The following is a 15,604-nucleotide window of genomic DNA, read 5'->3' as shown; positions in this document are numbered from 1 at the left end:
TGCACACCCCCACTAGGCATCATGTGGTGCCGTGTCTTTAATTATCGTGACCAGTGTTTTCCCTCAGTTTTACACCATGGTAGTGTGTGCACTTGCTGTTTCTCCAAAGTTCTCGAACTCTAACCTTCTAGAAGCGTCAGTGGACAGGCCGTCCTAGGGACACAAGGACCCTCTGCTTCCTTCTGCAGTGTTCGCACAGCTGGGACGTGACCGGGAAAGCAGTGCCTCTTTCCGGGGAGTGTGTCTCCCCTCCTCCTGCTCGATCGTAAAGGTGTATTTTCCAGGATTTCCAGACCTGTCACCTGTGGGATGGTCATGATCTTATGCTTTGTGGGTATTTTCCCCATGAGACAAGACGAGCTAGAAAAATAAAGGGCATTAGGTGAGGGGTGAGGGCACAGGCTGTCTGAATCCTGCTTGCCGTGGGCCCCGGACCCTCCTGTGCTGGCCAGCCTCCAGGCGCGTGAGCACAAGGGAATGGCATGCATTTACGCTCGGGGAAGGCAGACCCTGAGCGCTGTCCGCCGAGGGCGTGCAGGCCCTTTTATGGTCAACAGGGGCTTCCCTCTGGCCTGTCGGCAGATGGCAAGGCTCAGTGCTCCAGGGTATGTTAGTCTTTCTTTTCTTTTCTTTTTTTTTAGGTGGGGGAGGTAATTAGGTTTATTTATTTATTCTTTGGAGGAGGTACTGGGGATTGAACCCAGGACCTCATGTACACTAAGCACGCGCTCTCCCACTTAAGCTGTGCCCTCCCCGCCGCCCCCAAGTGTATTTTAAATGATACCATCCATGAGAGTGGTTTCCCAAGCTGGCTTCCTTTTGTGAAATCTTAGAAACGGTTTTGCGGTGTTTCCCTTTATTCAGTGAAAGTTCGTCTGGGAACTCGTGAAGGCTTTTATGCAGAAAGACAGAGTTTTTATCTTGTTTTTGTCAATGTCTCCTCTAATCCTGTTCAATTCTCAGTTTTATCAGTAGGCAGGACCTTACTATTTTGGTCATGTTTTGTTATGTTCAGAATCGCTTGTGCTCCTTCCAGGAATATACGGTATCTTATTCTGGGGCTTAAGTAACTTCCACATTTGTCTTTGAGGAAGAGTCTCGGGGAATTCTATACCCCAGGAAAGTATTAGCCAGCCTGAAAGGTCCGTGGGTGAGTCATTTTAGGAAACATTTCTGAGCAAATGCTTAATTGGTGTTTTTCTTTTGATTTGACCTTATTTTTAATAGCAGATATTATTAACATTGATCATAGTAACATTATTTGAAAAGTGATGCCTTCTAGAAACTGAAGGACCTAACAAGAAACCACACTTGTCCCCTCAGCACAGTTTTGCTATGAAAGATGCCTGCATGCCCAGCTTTAAATCCAAGATTTTCTCTAAAATCACAGCATCGAGTCTGCAGAGAGGTGATGACTTTTCATGGCTGTGGCCGCCTTGTCCTGTCCGGTTTCTTCTCTGTAAGGAAACACTTCACCTGCGTGGAGAACATTTTAAATAGCATGACTTATAAACTGTGTCTGTTGATCACTGCATCTGTGTGGCGTCCCTGCTAGTTCCTGACTCAGTCCTGACCACCAACCATATGCAGGACCAGTGGTCCAGCCCTCTTGATCTTCAGAGGCTTTTATCCTGGTGAAGACTATTGATGATGCCAAAGATCTTTTGTTTCTATAGATTAAACAGACTCACAGACATAGAAAACAAACTTATGGTTACTAGTGGAGGGGGTGGGTGGAGAGGGTGGGAAAGGATAAATTGGAAGTTCGAGATTTGCAAATACTAACTAATATACATAGAACAGATAAACAACAAGTTTATACTGTACAGCACTGGGAACTATATTCAGTATCTTGTGGTGACTTACAGTGATAAAGAATATGAAAATGAATACATATATGTTCACATATGACTGAAACATTATGCCATGCACCAGAAATTGACACAACATGTAAACTGACTATACTTCAATAAAAATATATTAAAAAATCAATCGATATATATTTTAGCTTTTCTTATTTAATTTTTTTAATTTTTATTTTTGTGTTGAATTACAGTCAGTTCACAATGCTGTGTCAAACTACTGATGTTTACCATGTTAGAAATTAAACTGAGGATGCTTAAACACACTTCTTTAGAAATAGCTGTGATAAATATTACTATGATTTATGAAAACATAATTACAGTTTTCCAAAGCAGACACAGTGGTGTGTTTTGTAGTGTCTGGACATCGCTCTTGTGTCTGGCTTGCTGGAAGGCAGCTGAATTCTCCTGTCTGGCTCTGCGCTCGGTCTGCTGTGATGCTGTGCATTGGGGAACCCTGAGACGACACCACTGCACATTTGTGGGAAAAGAACATTGACCTCAGACACCCCCAAATGCTCCCGGAGAGCACTTTGAGAACCCCTGTGCCAGCTGTGAGTGGCACAAAGAGCCACTAGTCCCGGCTTTGATGGACCTGAGTGGGGTGGATCCTCATAGTTCGTGCCGTTTTCCTTCTTAATTAATACTCGTAACTCTCCCGCTTCTGTAAAGTCTACGAAAAGACTCCTTGTTTTTGATTCTCACTCCCTGGTTTATTTTTCTGGTTCGCATTATTAAACATTGAGTGAGTGGATAAAATGAACTGTTGATGGTGTTGAATATAAATTTTCTAATTCTATATTGAGGCCATTTATTCTACAAGTCTGGACACGACTCCAGTAGCTTAGAGAACCCCTCTGGGTGAAGTGCTAGACTCTGAACTTTTTCAGGATACTTGGGACTGTATACAGCTGACCCTTGAACATCCCAGGTTTGAATTGCACGGGTCCACTTATACGCGGATTTTTTTGCATAGTAAATATACGGTACTGCACAATGCAAGGTTGGCTGAATCTTAGGCTGCAGGAGAACCGCGGGTTGAGAGGGCTGACTGTAACTTATATGTGGGTTTTCCGCTTCGCAGAGGGTTGGCGCCCCAGCCCCCACATTGTTCAAGATTCAACTGTACTAAAACACTTAGGGAAAAAAATGCTGCTTTCAAATTTGAAGATAATTGATTTTATGTAACAATAAGATGGCTTCCTTCGTCGTTCCTCGACTACAAGTCAGCAGTTTCATTCTTTAAATGCGTATTTCTGGTAATTCACCTAGTTCAGCGGGATAACAGGCTTTTGTGTATGAAGAGTCTGTCTGAATGATTATTAATTGTTTCAGGTCTTACAAAGAAATGAGAAAGTCAGTTCTTTTTAATTTTTTATTTCTTTTGGCACGGAGAAAAGCAGAGTTGCACAGCGACTGCAGTAACTTCCCAGTTCCCCAGACTTTCCCAGTAAGACGGCATCGTCTGTCGGGAACCCTTGTAGGTTCAGCTCCATCTTCACTCTGCGTCCTTCACCATGAAGCTGGTATCAGGGTGGACAGTGTTGTGGCCCACGGGCAACACCTGCCAAGTAGCTTGAAGACGGAGGTTCAAAGTTAGGACTCACAGTTACTACATATCAAGTGCTTAGAATCAGTGTTTCTTAGATGAATATGTTAATTTTATTTCTTCTGCAGACACACCTATGTCATCATGTTTTCATAAGCTATTTTATTTAAGCAAATCACTCTTTAATTATGCTGTGATAAGACATTTTCTTTTAACATTTTTTATTGATTTATAATCATTTTACAATGTTGTGTCAAATTCCAGTGTAGAGCACAATTTTTCAGTCATACATGAACATATATATATTCATTGTTACATTTTTTTCTCTGTGAGCTATCATAAGATCTTGTATATATTTCCCTGTGCTATACAGTATAATCTTGTTTATCTATTCTATAGTTTTGAAATCCCAGTCTATCTCTTCCCACCCCCACCCCCTTGGCAACCACAAGTTTGTATTCTATGTCTGTGAATCTATTTCTGTTTTGTATTTATGCTTTGTTTGTTTGTTTTTGTTTTTGTTTTTTAGATTCCACATATGAGTGATCTCATATGGTATTTTTCTTTCTCTTTCTGGCTTACTTCACTTAGAATGACATTCTCCAGGAGCATCCATGTTGCTGCAAATGGCGTTATGTTGTCGGTGCTTATGGCTGAGTAGTATTCCATTGTATAAATATAGTACATCTTCTTTATCCAGTCATCTGTTGATGGACATTTAGGCTATTTCCATGCTGTGATAAGACATTTTCTTTGTCTACACTCTTTGGCTCATAATACAGTTCTGAAGTGAACTCCTCTTTGCCATTTGAATGAAAAATGCGTTTTCCTAACTGTGAGATTTGCATAGACTCATCAAGGTTCAAGCCTTCTTTTATGAGCCTCCTTTTTTTAGGTTATGAGAGGAAAATTCAGCCCATGATAGGATTTTCCTTCATGTTGAGTTGAACAAGCTTGTTGCTTCTTGTTTCTGTAGCTGACTCACTGAGTTATTTTTCTAGTGAATTCACTTTGTTCACGATATCATAATTACAAGTTTACACCCATGTCATATAATATAATTTAAGAAAATATTTGGAACCAGAAAAAGAAATAACTCTAGAGTGGTGGTGTAGTAACTACAGTAGAGCTTGGACTGTGGTGCGTGGCCTGGCACACCACTGAGCTTAAAGAATAATGATATATAAATTAAATGCCAAAGATTCTTTAATTAATAAATAAATCACGCCTAGACTTTATTTATCCAAAGGCTGAGTGAGGGAGAGACCATCGTACAGTTTGGGTAGATTTGTGCGCAGTACTAAATCACAAATCCCAGACCCTAAGGCAGTTTATTCTGTATTGGTTTTGACATCTGCTTAAATGAAATATAATATTTGATAGTAATACAATCTTTATCCCAAATCAAATTTGATTTAAAAACTTTAAATTCCTGTAATATTTTCCTAAATACTGAAAAATATCATTAGATAAACTGCTTACATTATTAATAGTTGATTTATACAAGAAAGCTTTAACTATGCAGACTATTGATAATTTCCAGATTTTTAAATAAAAATGTCTAAAATTTGCTTACCAATTTTAATATTCCTTGCACAGCTTTTATAATTTTTCTACATATGATGTTGACACATTTCAAGTTCCTTTTTTACTAAAATGAGATCTCACATAATGTGTTATTTTTAAACCTGCCTCTTCTCACTCTTCCAAATATCGTCATTGTCTTTCACTGTAAGTACTTGCTTGTGTCGTCAGTGATTCTTAAACTCTTCTGGGTTGTAACATACTTGATATTCTAAAGAAGTCTGTGCAACATCTCTCTGTGCCCCATAAATAGGCATATAGAGGAAAATATTGTATAAAGTTTAGGGGTCTCGGGGCTGTGGATCTCAGATAAGAAGCCTTGATCACATCACCATTCTGACCAACAGCTTTTTGTTTAACCAGTGCCATAGTGTTGGACTTAAAGATTAATTTTAATTTCACTCTCATAAAACTACTGTACAGTGAACACCTTGATGTATACATACGTCTTTAAATATTTTCTTATGTATTTCATTAGAATGACTTCCTAGAAAGTTGAATTATTGGGTCAGATTTTCACTTTTTTCAGTATGTTTGGTATATATTACCATGTTGCCTTTTAAAAAACTTAAAAATGTCCTTTCAAAGAAACATATAAGAGTACCACTTTCCTTTATTTGGGATAATTCCTCTAGTCTTTGCCAAGCTGATGTGCAAGTGTAATATATTAGTCTTTTAATTAGTAAACGTGGTATATTAATATTAAGTGTGTTACTAAAGCTGAGACAAACTGCCAGGTCCTCATTTTCTGACTCTTCCATTTCTTAATTATTAAAGAACTTTATCTAAAGTGACTTTTTCCCCCCACCCAGAATAAAATTCCTACAGAAAGAAATTTGACTTCCAACCAATCTTAGAGTTTGTGTGGTAGTAGTAAACTCGGAAAATTACTCAGTGACATCAGACAGTTTAAAAAATACACTGTCCACCGTGTTCAGACCCGTGAGCGTGCCTTCCTTATTTTACGCCATCTAAGTACTTGCTTGGCTTCTTCACCCTGGGTTCTATGGTCGGACGTGCAGAAGAAATAGCTCACATGGGGTTTGTGACAGAAAGGCTGTAGCTCTGTGTCCAGTCCCACAAAGGGTCTGATGCCACTGCTGCCCGTGAAACAGGGATCCAGGGCTTGGAAGACGAGGCTCCCTTGACCCGTTTCTCCTGCTGTGACCTCCTCTTAGGAAGTGCCCTCCGCGACCATGGCTTTAATAACCACCTGTCCATCGATAGTTTCCAGATCTGTATTTCAACCACACCTGTCTGTCATGCTCCAGACCCACACAGGCAGTGCCTGCCGGTCATAATTACTTGGATGGTCCCTTAGAACCTCAGTTCTACATGTTCAAAACTGATCTCACCTCCCCAAGTTGAGACCCCTCATGAATTCCACCGTACGGGAAGGTCTTAGTCCGTTTGGGCTGCTGGAACAAAAAGACCATGGACTGGGAGCCTTGAAGATTTGTTTCTCACAGTTCTGGAGGTGGGATGTCCAAGACTTTTTGTCAGGTGAGAGCTGGTTCCATTTGTTCACACACTCTTCTCCCTGTGACCTCACCGCATGGAAGGTCCCTTTCTGGGGTCACTGATCCCATTGTGAGGGCCCCACCCCCGTGGCCTCATCTACCTCAGAAGGTCCTGAGCGCTGATAACATCACAGGGAGGGGCTAGACTTCAACACGGGGATTCCCTGAAGAGACACAAACGTTCAGCCTGAAGCTGGGGAGTGGTAACATGTGTCACCAAAGTGCTGGAGTCAGAAATCTGAATCCGTGAGTCCCCTGTGAGCTCCCTGTATATAAGTGCTTCCCAAGAGCCGTTGTTTCTCCTTCCCAGTGCATCTTAAGGATTCCTTGCGGTCCTTCTGCTGCTGCTTGAGTTGAGGGCGAGGTCACAGCATCCCGGGCCCCCGCGGTGCCCTCCCCTGTCTCCTTCTCCTTGTGTTTATAGGGTCTGACCCTTACAGCCTCCTCCACCCTTCCCTTTGTCTTTCTGGTAAAATCCACATTCCTCAGCATGGTGTTCACACCTTTCAGTCCGGTCTTTCCTCTTCCTCCCTCCGTGGACCTCTTGGTCCCACGTGGGAACCCAACAGCAGAGCTGGAGCTGTCCTTCCTCCTCCCAGCTCTGCACGCCCCCCACCCTCTTCCTGGAGCACCCACCCCTCTGCCCTGGGACAGCTATCAGTTTAGTCCCAGGTTCTGTGTTCTCCGGTCCAGGAAGCCTCCCCAGGATCTCTTCCCTGTGTCACCTGCTTCTCTCTGCTTTCATGAATCTCGGGCACCTGTTCACTGAAGTTAAATTTTGGTGTGACACCATCCATTTTCTTAGTGTGCATGTTTACATTTCTCTTTTCACCAAAGTGGAATATTACGGTCCATCTGCTTTGTCATAGGAGTTTTTGCTAAATAATGGAATACCATGGACATAAAATATGAGTTGACAGCATTAGTTTGTTCGTGATGTGCAGGTCCTTTCATGTTTTGTAATTCCTTCAACCAGTTTTCCACTGAACAATACACACATTTTGGCCCAGTTTTTTGTGTCTCTGTAGGCAGTGAGGTGATGATTACCCTATGTAGCTACATCTTGTTTTAAAACACTTAGAAAGCAATTTCTCAATTTTAGTACTGGTGACATGGAACGTTTTTCTTCCTAATTTGTCATCATCTGAGTTTCTCTTTTGGTGAGTGCATCTTCGTGCCCTGGGTCTATGTTTGTGTTGGTCTGTTTGTTTTTTTCTCATTATTTTATTCTTTTTTATGGCTGAGTAGTATTCCATTGTATATGTATACACCACGTCTTCTTTATCCAGTCATCTGTTGACAGACATTTGAGTTGTTTCTATGTCTTGGCTACTGTAAATAGTGCAGCTATGAACATTGAGGTGCATGTATCTTTTCAAATTAGAGTTCCCTCCACATATATGCCCAGGAGTGGGACTGCTGGATCATGTGGTGTTTTTCTCTCATTATGTGTAAGAATATATTTACAATTAAGTGTGTAATCCGTTGATACATACCTGGTGAATATGTTTTCCAGTTTATAATTTGCTTTTCAACTTGTGCACAGAAGATAAAAAATAGGTAATCAAAGGGATCGTTCTTTAACTTGCACACTCATGACTGAGAGAGTGTGAAAGAGGCAAAGTGTGTGTTAATGTTATTACGAAAATAATTTGGATCTCATGGACCCCTGGAAAGGCCCTGGGAGACCCCAAGGGGTGCCTGAACCACACTCATTGAGCCCCTAATTTGAGGACAGGGGTCTGGGGGGTTAGGGGACGGGAAGGAAGAGGGAGTCGGGGGAGAAACACCCAGGCTTTTCCTCCTCCTGCCCCCTGAGCTCGTGCCTGCCGTTCAGCAAACCCAGCAGGGGGTGCAGGGGGTGGGGCTTGTCTGTGGCCTGTGCAGCTCAGGACCTGAGGACACGGGCCCAGGCGAGAAGGGGGTGGCCTGGGTGGGGAAAATGGCTGATGCACCGCCTGCCTTTGTTTGCTGGTTGGACCAGAGGATGACCTGAGAAAGAACAGCACTGGGTGCGGGCCTCTGTGTGGGTCACAGAGAGAAGCCAGAAGCTGCTTGTGTTTGCTTTAAAGACACCGTAAGACACCAGCAAGATGAGTTCATCACGTGAGCTCCTCCCTGTCCCTCTAAGAGGAGGCGGTTGAGGGTGGAGGATGTGGGCAGGAGCAGCGGAGCAGGGTGGAAACCGTCCTGGAAGGAAGGATCCCTCTCCCCTACCTGAGACCCCTAAGCCTCTATCACAACTTACTCTCCAGATGCTGTCCAGGCTCGACGTTTAAATACTCTCCAGGGAATCAGTTCACACCCTGGACAAACAGACACAGCTCTTGAAACTCAGCCTATGGAGGCAAAGGGCGTGTGTGGATTTAGGTCACGGACACACCAGGCTGGGGTAGGATGTCGCCGAGCTAGCAAGGAGCCCAGCGCTTTTTAGCATCAGCTGACAGCAGCCCGAGACCGTGAGCATTTATATTTTAATATTAACCCCCAGTGACGTGATGTTTATGTATTTTTAAAATTTGGAGAAGAATGGCACAAATTTCGATTGTATTTGAATGTTTTACAGAGCGTGTACTTGACAGTTTAATTTTCTCGAGAGCGAGGGACTGTGTTCTTTAATTGTGTGTACCTGTGGTTTAACATAAGCTCTGGTTATTTGTGGCAGTTACACTGGATCGGTCACTGCAAAAGTTGACCTGGCAAATACAGAACCATCACACCTGGGGGAGACACAGGATCGGGGCCCGCCAGCCCCCGGTCACCAGTTTTCTCAGCTGATCTCTGGGCAACCTGGTCCTGTGTGTGTCTCTGTTTAAAGACACCTTATCTGACATGTACTGTGAGTTCAGGACCATTGAACTCAAGGCCGATGGCCGCTTCTGGACCAGGCTTGTCGCACACCCGTAGGGGGCATCTCAAGACACTAGCCAGCACTTAAGTATGCTTGGGGCCATTGAAAACAGTGAAGTCACCCCCAAAACACAAAAATGAGGAAGACATGGCACTCAGTATACTGGTGAAAGGACACTTGGTCACAGGATGGGACTGAAAACAGGAAGGGAGCTTCTCCTGGATGGACACCAGCTGGGACCAGGTACCTTGGGGGACCCCGTACAACCTGTCCCCGAATGACCACAGAAAAGCTGCATATTGATTTCTGGTTACAAACACGTTTGAGCTGATTGGAACGTTAGCGGTCCTGGACGCAACGAACAGTGAGTATACTGTAGTGGGTGTGAATGTTTTATCAAGCGAGTGAGCAGCATTTCAGTTTAGGAGAAGGATGTGGAGCTGAAATCTAGTGATGCCTCCTGTGACCAGGGCTTCCTTCACTGTCCCTGAGGCGGGTCTTGGAGCAGACCCCGGCTCCTGGTTCAGGGAGGTGTGGCACAGAACCTGAGGGCCGACACCTGGGTTCCCAGCAGGTGTGACTGACCCCTTTGGCGATGATTGGGTTACATATTAACTCTCTTTCCGCACTTTTTTGGTTCACTCTTTCAGCACAAATAGAGGGGCTATTTCTGGGTTTACTTTCTTCAACCAGATAAAGTCAGTATTATACCTGCCTGGAGATCCAAGAGCTAAACCTAAGTGCATTCATTCATAAACCTTTTTAAATATTGCCCTTAGAAATGGAGATGGTAGAAAAGGTGGGGAGGAAATTAACACAGACTCCTGATCAAAACAAGACTTTTTGGTGTATTAAAAAAGTTCCTCATAGTAAATTAAATTAGCATCATGTTACTAAGTAAGTAGCCCCTCCTCGCTCTTTATTCATACATTGTGTAGAACTTTGAGCTATTTTTAAGCCAAATCCTATACTAGAAATGTCCTGACCATGCATCACGTGCTTGTTAAATGTTACCATAAAATACTCTTCTTGAAGTGTGTATGGAACAATTTTCAAAGGAGAGAAGATTCTAAAACCAAAGGAAAACACCTTGTACCACCTGAGAGTTTTCTGTTCAACAGATGTAGTCAAAAAAAATAATAAACTCCTATAAATGTAGTGTTTAAAACTTACACAAAGATACGTTCCAGTGTAAGTATAAACTATAACTCTGAATAAATATCTCCACTTCAGTTTAAGAGAATGGTTCGCATAGCGAGCATCTGGGTGGTCCCGGGTTTCCTGGGACTTGGGCCTCCTTGGGAGGCAGGGCCAATGGTAACAGCTGGCATTTGTCCATTGTCCTAGCCTCGGGTGTCCAGATGTAATCCATGGTCAAGGTGTGATGGGCTGCCAGGGAACCTGGGGCTGTGATTCCTGGATGGTGAGGAAAGGTTATCCCCCTGCCCCTCCCCGCAGCCAGCCTGCCCGGCGACTGTCCCTTGTTCCAAGGCACATGCACTGAACAATGGGGGTGAATGTGATCCCAGGAGACTTCAGCCTCCATAGATCTTTGCCTGTAACCGAAGCCTTCTTCCTGGTAGAAATAGCACACTCCTGTCCCGGTGCTGAGAGCTCTCCCAATGAACTTTTATTGTGGCTGGGCAGTTATCTTTTCAGAAGCTCCTCAGTATTCCAGGGTAGGAACCCCAAATGCTGGTAACAGGAAATCTGTGCCAGTTTACCCATCACATGAAGGTGTTCCTGGGGTCTCGGGGAGCTGGGTCGTACCTCTGGTTTCAGGTTTTGCAGATCAGGACTCTGACACTGTCACGTCCTCTGCTTTCACAATTCTTGTCAGTGTCGTCTACAGAGAACCACCCGGCTGTGCCCCACACTTCGCTGCCCACCCTCCCTCCCCAGCTGGTAGGGAGCAGGGGAAGGTGAAATGCCATTATGGGATCACTGGGCAGGGACGTTAGCACCAGTCATAAAGGGGGAAGGGTGAGGCTGAATTTCACGTGTGCTCAACATATAAACCTAGATCCTACACTGTGGCCTTTGTGACAAGGAGTCTCAGCTTTATAATGGGATTTCATTTTTGTTTACAACTCTGTAACAATTGCAGTGACACCTTATTTTTAAAAAATGCCTTTTAAGGTCATGTCAACAATTCATTCCTTACCTGATTGCCTCTCAGTTCAAAAATTAATAACAGAACTTCCTATTTTGCAGATCAGGCTCAAATGCTTTATTGCCTTCACCCATCCACCTCTGCTATTTAAGCCTCAGCTTTTCTGAACTCCTTTCAATTCCCCCAATTTGATGATTTTTGCATGAATTTGAACACACTCTTCCCACTGCCTGAAATTCTTTTTCCAAGCGTCTCCCTGGAAAAGTCATACAGCAGTAAGGGTGACCTTAAGAGAATTTTGTTTTTTTCTTTAAAACCTGCTTCTGAACAAGATTATTTCTTAACATGTGGTTTTAAGTAACATTTACATCCAGCGCATGTAAGATACCCAGTATTTTCACAGAGGCACGCAGGTGAGGCAAAAATATAAAATGTGCCCTTTGGAGGTTAGAAATGTGAGTCTAATGACAAATTAATCCAGTGAGTAGCTCAGTTCATTTGGTTTCCATCCAGACTCAAAAAGCAACCCACTTGGTGTTCTAGCGTCTGGCACATTACCATCTGTGAACTGAGGGTTTTTTCAACATTCTACTTGGGTGGCCCCCCGAGCAGGACCCTGCGAGTTCGAGCCTGTCAACACAGATATCTTGAAAGGGCCATTTGAAAGGAGGAGAGGTGGCTTGATGTGAAACCAAGTATTTAAAAGCGTTATCAACTGTGCCCAGGACCCATAAGTCACTGGAGGGTAAATAACCGGGGATGATTTTTCATTCTGCTCTGTGTGAAGGCTGAGCACGAGTGCGCTCTTTTTTCTTTCCCCCTTAAGCTGACCTGTGTTAACCCTTGTGGAACAGTAAATCATTCGCTGAAGGAGGAGGAGGAAGAGGACCCATTTTTGTCTCTTTGGGTCATTCTTTTGTATTCTGGTGCTTTCTGGGAGGCTGGAAGAATAGAAATTACATGTGCAGATGCCACGGGGCAGAGCCAGTTTTGTTTTTTAGCTGGAGGGTAGTTTTATATTTTATTGCCCTTTTCTTTGCTATGAAAAATCGATATTTTACAAACTATAAAAGTTATTTTTATGAGATGTCCGTACTTTCCTCCTGTTAATTTCCTTTTTCTCTTCTTCCTTCCGCAGTTGGCATCTTACCTAGATGGCTTGGGACAGAGAATATGTTATATTTTCATAATTTCTAAGTGCTGAGCAGACAATGGTAGTTTTCTTTGGGAGTGCACAGAGATTTAAATATTGGATTAGCACTTTATTAACAGTCTTTTTTCCAAACCGGTTGATGGGTGTGTATGTTGTACCTTCTTGCTCAGTGTCATTTGCACACTTTTTTTTTATCTCAGGGGTTCCAGATCGTTAATGGTCTCAGATGCTGGGTCTGTGCAGGGCTGGCACCGCCTCTCTGTTATTTCCAGCTGACCCCCTGCGATGCTCCTCGGGCACTCATTTATTGCAACTGTTTCGACTCCTTTCTTTTTGAAAGAGGTCACGCACAGTCATCGAATTTACCATTTCTCTGCCCGTTGTGCTTTCTGTTTGCTGTTTGGTTTGGCGTTCCTGTCTGCGTAATCGTGTATTGTTATCATGACAGCCCTCTTGAGACCCACCGTGGAGATAAACACTCGGTCCTTCAGTGATTATAAACTTTATTCTGACAACAAGCAGTACAAGAAAATGTGGCATCTCGGGTACACAGTGTTTTTCACAAAGTCCTTTATGGCTAAATTTGTGTTTTTAGGAGCTGTGTACTCAGAAGTCTTTAAACACCACCATAAAAGGCTGTTTTGCATGATCTCAAAGAATGGCAGAAACCGAGCTGAAGGGTGTAAAGGGCAGGCTGTCTGGAGACCAGTGTGGAGCGTGGAACTGTCCGCGTGTCCACCCATCTGCTCCGTCAGCCTCTTCACAGCAGTGAGTCCCTGTACTTGACTGTCCTGAGCCTGCTTCATCTTCGTACGCAGCCCAGGTCTGCTCTTTCCCTGTACCCTGACCAGTAATTAGTAACCCTGCCTTACAGATCCAACTTTATACATGCATTTCCAGTCTTTAAAGATAAAAATCAGATAGGCAGATAGATGGAAAAGGTGCTGTTAAATTATCTATATTGTGGGGAAAATTTAACCAAAACGGACAATGTAAGTGAGAAGTGCACTTCCAGGTCATAATGACGGTTCACAGTGCATTAGTACCACGGAAGTAATATTCTTGAAAATGGAAGTGCACTGAAATTATGGCTTCTGAAATATTTTTCTTAAACTCAACCAAGTACATTTTTGGCACATAAGAAGTGAATTGTCTCCTCACATAGGCTACTTTAGAAATGAATTGAGTAAATGTGGTGTTCTAGAAATACTCACCACCTCGCCCCTTCATCTAGTTTATCATCCAGCAAATTCAGCTACTTAATGAACTCTAGAATTTTACTCCCTCCAAGGTCCCATGTCTGTGGTTCTGTCCTGTAAATCACAAACTTTTGAAACGCATCCACTTTTGAAGTGTTTACAGTGCAAGTTCCACAAGTTTGAAAAGGCGTTAAGCCTCAGCTTTAATGCTGTTTTCTGCTCAAAACCGTTTATGATTTTCCCAGGTGGAGGTAATCCCTTTCTCCTGAGTTTTCATGGTCCTTTTTTCTGTACCTCTTAGGACAGTTACTGTGGTCAGTCTTTAAGCTTGAAGTGTTTGCAAATCTTAGCTTTTAAAAAGGAGGATTAATACCTATTTTTAATTTCCTACAGTTCTCAGCATAATGCCTTAAGTCTATTTTATATTCAATAAATATTGAATGAATGAATGAAATAATGAGTTGGCTGTGATAACTGAGGTACCTTTTACTGGTCCAGTAAAAGGCTATTGACATGAAATTATTACTTGCAGTGTAAAAGTCTGTCTTTGGAACCATTTCTTCCTTATCTGTAATCTGAGGGGACATCATCTCGTCTCTTGCCTTTGATGCTGCATGTGTCTAGATGACTTTCTTATGTCCGTCTGTAGTTCCAATGTCTCTCTGATCCAAACTTGTATTATTTACCTGTCTGCAGGTATCACGTAGGCATCTTAACTTGATTGAAATGAGCCCTTCATTTTCCCCCCACAAATGTGCTCCTCCCCTAGTCTTCCTTCTGGTGGAAATCCCACTGCCCCCGCCATGGACAGAGTTGCTGGTGAAGAAGGAGGAAGGGTTCTGATTCATCCTCTCCCTTCTGTGCCCACATCTCTCTCTTCACATCCACCCCTCCCTACAGCCACGTCCTCATTTTCTGCTTCCTCTCAGACCTCCCTGTTCATGTGCACTGGAGTCCCCTTCTGGAAATGCACAAGCCTGTGCTCCCCCCACCCCAGGGTCCCCCAGGCATTTACTTTGGCTTCCAGAGCTCCCGTGGTCTGACTTGTCACTAGTCTCCCACTCTCCTCCTGACATTCCGTCCAGGGGACCTTCCATAAGCACACCACGCTTGCCCTGTACTAGCAAGGCCTTCTGTCAGGAAATCTTTTGCCCTGGGTCCTTCTGTCTGCTTAGATGCCAGCACAGGTGCCTCCTGGTCCTGCAGGGGCACCTGTCCACGCTGCCTGCACACCTGCAGCCCCACCCCCCCAATCTCACTGCCTGCATGCTGTCTGTTCCCCAGTGAGCCTCCCTTTACTGCCCAGAATGGATGCTTTCTCCTCCATCAGCTCTCAACCAATGATTGGCAGAATTTGGTGTATCAATACCCCAGCTCCCCATCACACAGGATTGGGAAAGTCAGAAACATGTGTGTTCACAGGGTCCCAGCATTTACCCAGATAATTAGCATCAGGGCTGAAGTGGTGTTGCTCACAGTGGTCGCTGTCCAGATGCGCTGTCCTGATATCTCTTGGCTACTTGATTTCCCAGTCTCAGCCCCCCCCCCCCAACTACTGATGTTTCTTTCTCCTCCCAGATAAACATTTTACACCTAAATCCTTGCCCCCCGGTCTGCTTCTCGGGATATCAGAACTAAGACACCTGTGACCCCTAGGGGATCCACCTGTCTGTGTCACATGGCAGCATTTTAATTCTCTGCGAAGCGCATATCATCGTCTGATATTTTTCTCATTACTTCAGATAAAATCTATTAAAAATTGTTTTTCTTCCT

At 43.7% G+C, this 15,604-nt stretch overlaps 1 protein-coding gene and 1 long non-coding RNA gene across 5 annotated transcripts in view; one reads left to right on the top strand and one right to left on the bottom strand.

The window, feature by feature from the left end:
- The window catches only part of PDGFC (platelet derived growth factor C), a 188,496-nt gene that overhangs the window by 31,742 nt on the left and 141,150 nt on the right, over nucleotides 1–15,604 (top strand). The window lies entirely within an intron of this gene.
- Nucleotides 3,224–6,436, bottom strand: LOC140699646 (uncharacterized). The gene is made up of 2 exons (XR_012077892.1): nucleotides 6,351–6,436; nucleotides 3,224–3,437 (listed from the first exon to the last, which is right to left on the bottom strand). It is a non-coding gene; the product is annotated as an uncharacterized lncRNA (long non-coding RNA).

The sequence above is a fragment of the Vicugna pacos genome, chromosome 2 (assembly GCF_048564905.1).
Source record: "Vicugna pacos chromosome 2, VicPac4, whole genome shotgun sequence".
Classification (NCBI taxonomy): Eukaryota; Metazoa; Chordata; class Mammalia; order Artiodactyla; family Camelidae; genus Vicugna; species Vicugna pacos.
Note: the sequence above shows the minus strand (reverse complement) of the source record. Positions and strands in the feature narration are given on the sequence as shown.